The sequence below is a fragment of the Triticum aestivum genome, chromosome 3A (genome assembly GCF_018294505.1).
Source record: "Triticum aestivum cultivar Chinese Spring chromosome 3A, IWGSC CS RefSeq v2.1, whole genome shotgun sequence".
Classification (NCBI taxonomy): Eukaryota; Viridiplantae; Streptophyta; class Magnoliopsida; order Poales; family Poaceae; genus Triticum; species Triticum aestivum.
In genome coordinates, this window is record NC_057800.1 from 102,339,042 (window position 1) to 102,347,114 (window position 8,073).

General features: G+C 50.3%; 1 long non-coding RNA gene across 1 annotated transcript; it reads left to right on the forward strand.

The window, feature by feature from the left end:
• Positions 1–1,249: 1,249 nt before the first annotated feature.
• LOC123058034 (uncharacterized) lies at positions 1,250–7,839 on the forward strand. The gene is made up of 3 exons (XR_006427045.1): positions 1,250–1,470; positions 1,527–1,621; positions 7,576–7,839. It is a non-coding gene; the product is annotated as an uncharacterized lncRNA (long non-coding RNA).
• The last annotated feature ends 234 nt before the right edge of the window (positions 7,840–8,073 follow it).

Consider the following 8,073-nt stretch of genomic DNA (forward strand, 5'->3'; position numbering starts at 1 on the left):
AATCCAACCGCCGGCCATCTTCTTCCACCCCGCACACAAGGTGTTCGACGGAATTCCCCAAGGTAAAAACTGACGGAAGTTGATGATTTAAATTGGGATTGGATAGTATGTTTGACGATGGTTATCTGCATTGCATTGTAGATGAGCTCGGTTGACTCCTCATTCGTGGATTTGAAGAACTATGTAATAATTTGATATTGTGGACATGTATAATTTTTTATGTTAGTTTTAGATGTTTTTGGCAATATGTACGGTTGTACAGTGGCTGAACAGCAGCCACACTGCCGGTTTTAGATCTTCGTTTTGAATCATCTGTCGGAGTTGCTGTTTTATTTACAATCTTCGTTTTAGACCATATTTTGAAGTTAAGCCTTTTTTCAGAGATGTAAAAACTCATCTTTTGGCGCTTCAAAATTTTACATTAGCGGTTTGAAGTATCAAAATATACATCATCTATTAGAAGTGCTCTATCAGTACGCGTCACTAGTGCAACGACATCGGAGTTGATCAAGGTAACAACAAGGGTAACAGTACCGGCGGCCGGTCGGTGACGACCGGGGAGTCAATCGCCGCGCCGAACAGATCACCTGGCGGGAGCGGTCGATCGCCCGGTGAGCCTCAAATAATTTTCTGCCAAGAAGATACGGTCGTCCATCAATCTGTCTATGCAACTGCAGTTGCAGGCCTGCAGCACACGGTCGACCCGGCGAGCCAGCCAACGACTACGACCTAACGAGGCAAAATTTCGTGTTTTGACCCTTTTTTGAAATTTATTCGAGATCTGACCCTAGATTGAATTTTTTTTGAGATCTGACCCTTTTACTACCGCCAGAGTCCATGGCGGTAGGGTCTAACAGCCTACCGCCAGGGACTTTGGCGGTAGGAAACATCTCTACCGCTAAACGGGCTGGCGGTATCTTGCACAACCTTACCGCCAAGCACCCTTGGCGGTAGGCACGAGAACACACTGTGTTCAATACTTAAGAGAGTTTTGGCGGTAGAGCATGCAAGGTAGGCTGTTATACCCTACCGCCATAGTTCCTAGCGATAGGAAATGGGTTAGATTTCAAAAAAAATTCAAACTAGGATTAGATCTCGAATAGGTTTGGAAAAAGAGTCAAAAACACGAAATTTAGCCACCCAACCAGGGCCGGCCCTGAGGGGGGTATGTGTGTCCGCATTAATTAGGCCTCCGTTTTTTAGCACACTAATAAAGTTTATTGGACGGCCCAATTAGTAGCAACTACCATAGCTGGAGCAATACATCCCGGCCGTAACGCACGCATCGTAAAAAAAGGAGGAACTTGAGCGAGCCATCGTCCACACATCACGCCGCCTTTCGCCTCCTGACCAAACTGCGGCAGATGGATAAGGAAGGAAGCCCGGATGGCAAGGGATCGATGCGGCTGCGCTGCGGAGCTCGGCGGCGGACTCATGCTACGTTCGTCTACGGAGGCGTGAGTGTTTCAGGTAGGTCAGCGCCTTCCGCTGTTTCTGCGGTTTATTGTGATATAATTGTGGTGTAGATGTCAAACAGATCATGACGAGAGCAAGGCTCTGGATGGCGATCCCTCCCGTGAATCTAGTTTCGAGATGAACTGAGCAATGACTAACATTTGAGGTAATTAACTCTTGATTTATTCAGATGCACAACAAGGTAAGAGTTAATTTGCAGTATCATGGCACTGACGATTTTATTTTTGAAGAAGTGAATGAAATAATTTTCTTCTCACTCATATGGATTGGCTCATCTATCTTAATTTCTATTCGGAGTAACACATGCCATGAACTGAAAAATGTGCATGCCTACTCTGCATTTTCGATGCAAACTTCTTTCAGGACCATTCATGGAGTCACACGTCTCTCTAAACTTTTTTTTTCGAAAATGAGACAAGAGCTTTGCCTCATCACGTTAATTAATAAGAGTTTTACATATAATACTTGACCACAAGGCTGGTGCTACAATGAACTACTCTGGTGGCATGAAAGATCCTAAGCGTTCGGCCCTACCTTTTCCCACAAAAAAGCATCTCTTTTCACCCGCAAAACAAAAGAGACTCTCTTTTGATCTTACCAAACATGGTGTCCGGCATGGATGAATAATTTCTAAAAACCCGGGCATTTCTCTCACATCAAATCTCCCACGATGTAAGCATGAGAAGGGAAGCAAGTTCCTTATAGACGTCGTCGTTGACATTTATCACGGAGTGCCACCAATTCTTTACCGATTTGAAGTTGTTCCAACCTTTTGAGACCTCATACATATAACGTAGTCCTATAATTATCGTACAAGGCTCACATTAAACATGGATATGCATTTATAAAAAAACTTGATAGGCGCAGAGATCATTGTCTACTTACTCCATAAGCCATCACTTTGTTTTTTTATGTTAAGGGCCCCGGATTATAGCCTCGCCCCGGGCCCCCGAATTCTTAAGACCCGCCCTGCACCCAACGGCTGTAGCTATGGCAATACAGGAGCCTACTGTAGTAGGGAGTACGTACGGTTCCGTGGAAGCCCGCGCGTCTGATCCACATGGGTCGTCGTCTTCGCTTTCTCCCAAGGACGAGGAGAAGACAATGCCGGACCGAAACTATTTCACAAACGATGCCTGCTGAACGATTCATGCACGATAGTTAATCCACCGGCAGCGTGACTGTCTCGTGGCGGGAGCGGAGGTTGCACGTCGTCGTCACGGCGCGGCAGCGCTGTCGTCTGGCGCACTGGGGTCTCGTCTGTCTGTGGACGGCGGGAACACACGGCAGACGACGCTGGTCCGTCAGCTAGCTTTGCTGTAGTCCAAGTTTTTTCAACCTCTTCCCGCCATCCGAAAACGCACGCGCATGGTGCGCTCTGATGTGAGATCCAGCGCCTCGTCCCATGGACAAAACGCCTGGTCACATTCATTTCGCATGCATGTTGATTTTGGGGACTCATCGGAGAATGAGAATGATCATCAAAAATCCGCAGGATGGATACAGAGAACAGCAAGGCAAGAGCTGGACAGCACGTACTGCCAATCCACAACGTTTGTGGTGGGTCAGCGAGCTGCGATCCTGCGAGCCTATGCACACATCAGCCGTCTCTGCCCGCCCTTTTCGACATCTGTTGGGATCCTGCGGATCGCACGGCGTCAGAGATTCAGACGGTTAGAGCAACTCCAACGGGCCGATGCAATCGGATGGCGATTTCGTTTGTTTTTTGTCCGTTTGAATCGGCCGCCCGCCTTTCGTCCCTTCTTTTTCAGATTTTGGGTCGACAGCATGCCCAACGCGCCGACCCATATGTGCCGTCGTGGTCGGCTGACCGCCTAAGGGCAACTCCAACGGGCCGACCCAAACGGACATGCATTTTGTCTACCTTTGTCCGTTTGGGTCGGCGAAACGGACAGCCACGTCCGCTTTTTGATTTGGGTCTGCAGGTGCGCCCAACGGGTGGCCTGACACATTTTTGCCATGTCCGCCCTGGCATTTTGTCGAACATGTAGCAGGCAGCGGAGACGAGCACCGGAGGGGAGAGGGATGAGCAAGCGGCGGCGCTCACGGCAGCTGGCCCAGTACGCGACGGCGAGGTGCGCGACCGCGAGCGTCAGGGACAACAGGACCATGGGAGCCGGCCAGGCGAGACGACGAGCGGGGCCGGCGGAGCCGGGGGGCGCGAGGCGGCGAGTGGGGCCAGCGCGCGGGAGGACGCTGGGCTCGGTCGTGGGAGCCGGCGCAGGCGGGCGTGGCTGGCAGAAGCCGGCGCGGAGCCAGCAGGCGGCCGGGCGGCACAGCCGATAGGCCGGGTTCGGAGCAGCCGGAGCGACTAGGCGCGTGACTTGGCGTCCGGGTGTGGGAGCGGAGCAGACCGGAGCGGCGAGGCGCGGCAGTCGGCGTCCGGGTGCGTGGCGCGGAGCAGCAATCAGCCAAGGCGACGCGGACGGAGGAGTCCGGGTTGCGGGCGGAGACCTGCCTGGTCCATGGAGGCGACCCGCAGCAGCGCGGCTTGGGTAGAAGAATCGCAGGAGCCGGGCGCACCCCAGTGGTGCCCGGGCACAAGCAGCGGCATGCATGCAGTTGGAGCAGAGGCAAGGCTGTGGACGGATGGCGTGGAGTCGGCAGCGACCGAGACCAGCCGGAGGCGGACGGCGCAACGGAGCAACAGCCGGAGCTGGGCGGAGAGGAGCATGGGCGGGAGGGCAAGGTCAAGGAGCACGACGAGCAGAGGCGGCGCGCAGACGAGCAGCGGGGAGGCGAGCATGGCGACGAGGAAGAAGGCCGTCTTGGCGAGCATGGCGAGACGAGCAGCAGCCCGCGCCCTTCTCCGGCGCTGCCCCGGCTCCGGCCCTTCTCCGGCACTGTCCCGGTTGGTGGTCTGGAGCAGGGTGGGTGGGTGGGTGGGAGAAGAGAGAGAAAAGGAGGAGATAGATGGGATGGATGGTTGGATGACACGTGGGCCACGCAGCGCATGCAATGGGCAAAGGCGGACGAGGAGAGCAAAGAAAACGTCCGCTTTGTATCCGCCATCGACCCAAATGTGACCAAAATTTGAGACGGAAATGGGTCCGCGTGGACATAAAGCCGACACAAAATGGAAATGGGTCTCTGCGTTGGGCAGTCGTTTTTGTCTGCGCAGACCCAAACGGACATGGGCGGACGAAATGGGTCGCCCCATTGAAGTTGCTCTAATATTTACATTAATTTGCATTCAAACATATTGTCAAATAACATAGTTTTACCGAATAAAAATATTATAGTTTTACATGCCGGGTATAAATAAAAATGTTTCACATAGTTTTGCAGCCGAATAAATGAAGATACATCTATTGGTTGCCAACATGAGCCCATATATGCTCAACCAAATCATTTTGCAGCTGCACGTGAGTTTCTCAATCACGCATGTCTTCATGAATTTGGGTGAACTGTTCAAACGTTGCCGCTACTTCATGCTCAGGCACAACATTCTCACCCTGAAACTGAAACCCTTGATCGTACAGACGTTTCGGGCGCTCGTCTTCTACGATCATATTGTGCATGATCACACAAGCAGTCATCACCTCCCACAGTTTCTGCGTGCTCCAGTTATTAGCAGGATACCGAACGATGCCCCATCGAGATTGCAAAACACCAAAGGCACGCTCGACATCCTTTCTGGCACTCTCTTGCTCCTGGGCAAATCTTTTCCTTTTCTCTCCGACAGAGTTGGGTATTGTCTTGACAATAGTGGTCCACTGAGTATAGATACCGTCACCCAGGTAGTATCCTTTATCGTAGTTGTGGCCGTTGACAGTAACCCTGAAACACCGGCGAGCGCTGAAGCACGTTGATATCATTGTGTGATCCAGCCATGCCAAAGAAAGAGTGCCAGATCCAGAGATCTTGAGACGCCACGGCCTCTAGGATGATAGTGCAAGCCCTAACATGCCCCTTATACTGTCCTTGCCAAGCAGAAGGACGGTTCTTCCACTCCGTGTACATGCAGTCTATGCTGCCAAGCATCCCTGGGAAGCCCCTTCTGGCATTCATCGCCAACAAACGGGCTGTATCTTCAGCCGTCGGCTCTCTCAAGTACTCAGGGCCAAACACAGCAATAACAGCCTTGCAGAACTTATACATAGACTCTAGGCATGTAGACTCGCTCATACGGACGTACTCGTCAATGAGATCACCGGGCACTCCGTATGCAAGCATTCAGATAGCGGCGGTGCATTTCTGATAAGAGAAGAAACCAATCTTGCCTACGGCATCCTTTTTGCACTCGAAATAGTCATCATAGCCGACCACTCCCTATCTAATACGGTTGAAAACATGCCTACTCATACGAAAACGGCGGCGGAATTTGTGATGTTTGAACAACGGGTTTGTTGTATCAAAGTAGTCCTTCCAAAGATGGAAATGCCCGCTCTCTCGGTTGCGATTCAACGCTGGAAGGTGGCCCGGAATGGAGCCACAAAACAACGGCCGCTGGCTGTTGAGGTGGTGATGGACCAACACGGCAACCAATATCTTCTCCTCGTCGTGCTGGCAGAGTCACCGGCAAAAAAGGGTGACGGCGTCGGCGACAAAGGAGGCGGGCGAGGGTTGCCGGGGGGTGGGGAGAGGCCAATGAGCCACCGACCCACGGGCCCGGAGAGAGGAGAAGGCGAGCATGTGCGCGTCCATCGCGTGTCCGCGCCGACGCAAATTCGGCTAAAAAATGGGCTGAAAATGGGTCGCCCGCGGATGAAAAGTGGACGCGCGTCCGTTTGGGTCGGCGCGTTGGGCCGATTTTTCTGTCCGCGCCGACCCAAACGTACAGCGGCGGACGAAATGGGTCGCCCCATTAGAGTTGCTCTTAGGCATACAGTTTTATACGTATATAATCTCAACTGTTTTATCTCTATCTCTCTTCATTAAGCATACAGTTTTATACGTATGTAATCTCAACTGTTTTATCTCTATCTCTCTTCATTAAACCTCTTGATACTAATACTTCAAGCAGATTGATGTATTTTTGTTGATTGCAAAACTAATGAAAAGGATTGTGAGGCCGTCTGAAAAAACCCTCTTGATCCTATCTCGTGTAACACATTTGCATCCTAGCGATCGGGTTAAACTTAAATCACAACAGGGGTGTTTCCTGTCCATCGATCAATATAACCAAGCGGCTCCTCCACGGAGTAGGAACGCTTCCACAATCCCTACATGGTCATGGTATACAGAGCCAGCCTCTTCCTATCAATCTAGCTTCCACAAAATCAATCTAGCCATGTCTTCCACCTCGGCTCCTGTTGTTTTGAACCTAGGGCAATCGCCGACTGTGAAACTAACAAGGGGTATTACCTCCTATGGAAGGCCCAGATCATGCCGGCCCTGCGAGGAGCACAAGTCACCGGACTCCTGGACGGCACCGACGCCACGCCTCCGAAGATGGTGGAGCGGTAGCAGTCGGACAAGAGCACATCCATTGTGCCGAACCCGCTCTATGGGCATGGCTATCCATTGAACGAGCGATTCAGAGGCCCGTTGACACGTAACTTACGCCTCCAAAACATTCGCTCATTGCAGTGGATCCTGTCTGTCGACACCTACACACGCCTCCAAATGATCGACGTTCTCTTAACAAAACACCAAACCATTAGAAAAGCATCAGACAAAAGAAGTACACACACGGTTTCTTAGGAGGGAAAAGACAAATGTCAGGTAGTTTATGTTTTTCTCGCAAAAGAAGGTAATTTTAAGTTTAATGATGTCTATAATATGCGTCAACGAGTGGTGCTAGCTCTTTGTCCTTCGTGGTGGCTTGGCCACGGTTGAGGGCTCCGTCGTCTCCAAGCAACGCTGTGTTTTTTCATTTGTAGTTTGCTTGGAGTTATTTGGGGTGGCTTGCTAATACTCAGGCCCTTTATATCATGTCTTGGGTGTGTATTATTGTGTCGTGTTGTATGTAATTGGATGTTGTTGATCATTGCTTTTATATATAAAACGGGTCAAAGCCTTTGTTGATATATGGTCGAACTGAACCAAGAACATTTGTGTTGTATAGGTTTCATCTTGGTAGGTTACTGAAACCGGATGGGCTAAGTTAAAACACGGATGTTTCCTTTTGTCCAGGCTACTAGATATGTTTGAAGTGGCATGATTTTTCAAGACCACACGGGAGACAGTTCATCGTGCAGGTGCCTTCAACATTGGTCGTCTGTCATGGAGGCCGAATTATATTCGATGGAAGAAGGCATGTCTCTAGTCACACAGTGGAGCCAACTCACAATGCATATTGAGAGTGATTGTTTTGAAGCGGTTAACATATTGAGAAAAGAAGGTATGGACTGAAATACAAGTTATTTCTCGTAATTTTTTTAGACAAGTTACGCAAATGGTCACTCAAATAGAACAAAAAAGAAGGACATTCCTATCCTACGTGGATAAGTTAAAAAATGAGGGGATGTTGAAATTTCTACGAAACTGACGTGCCATAGAACAGAGAATATTTGGCAATGTTGACCAACTCATAAAATTATTAGAAATAATCCCATGCAAATCTACGATACAAAGAAGGGAGGACCCCGACGACTCCACGTGATGCGACCTGTTCCGTCTAGTTCCCTCAAC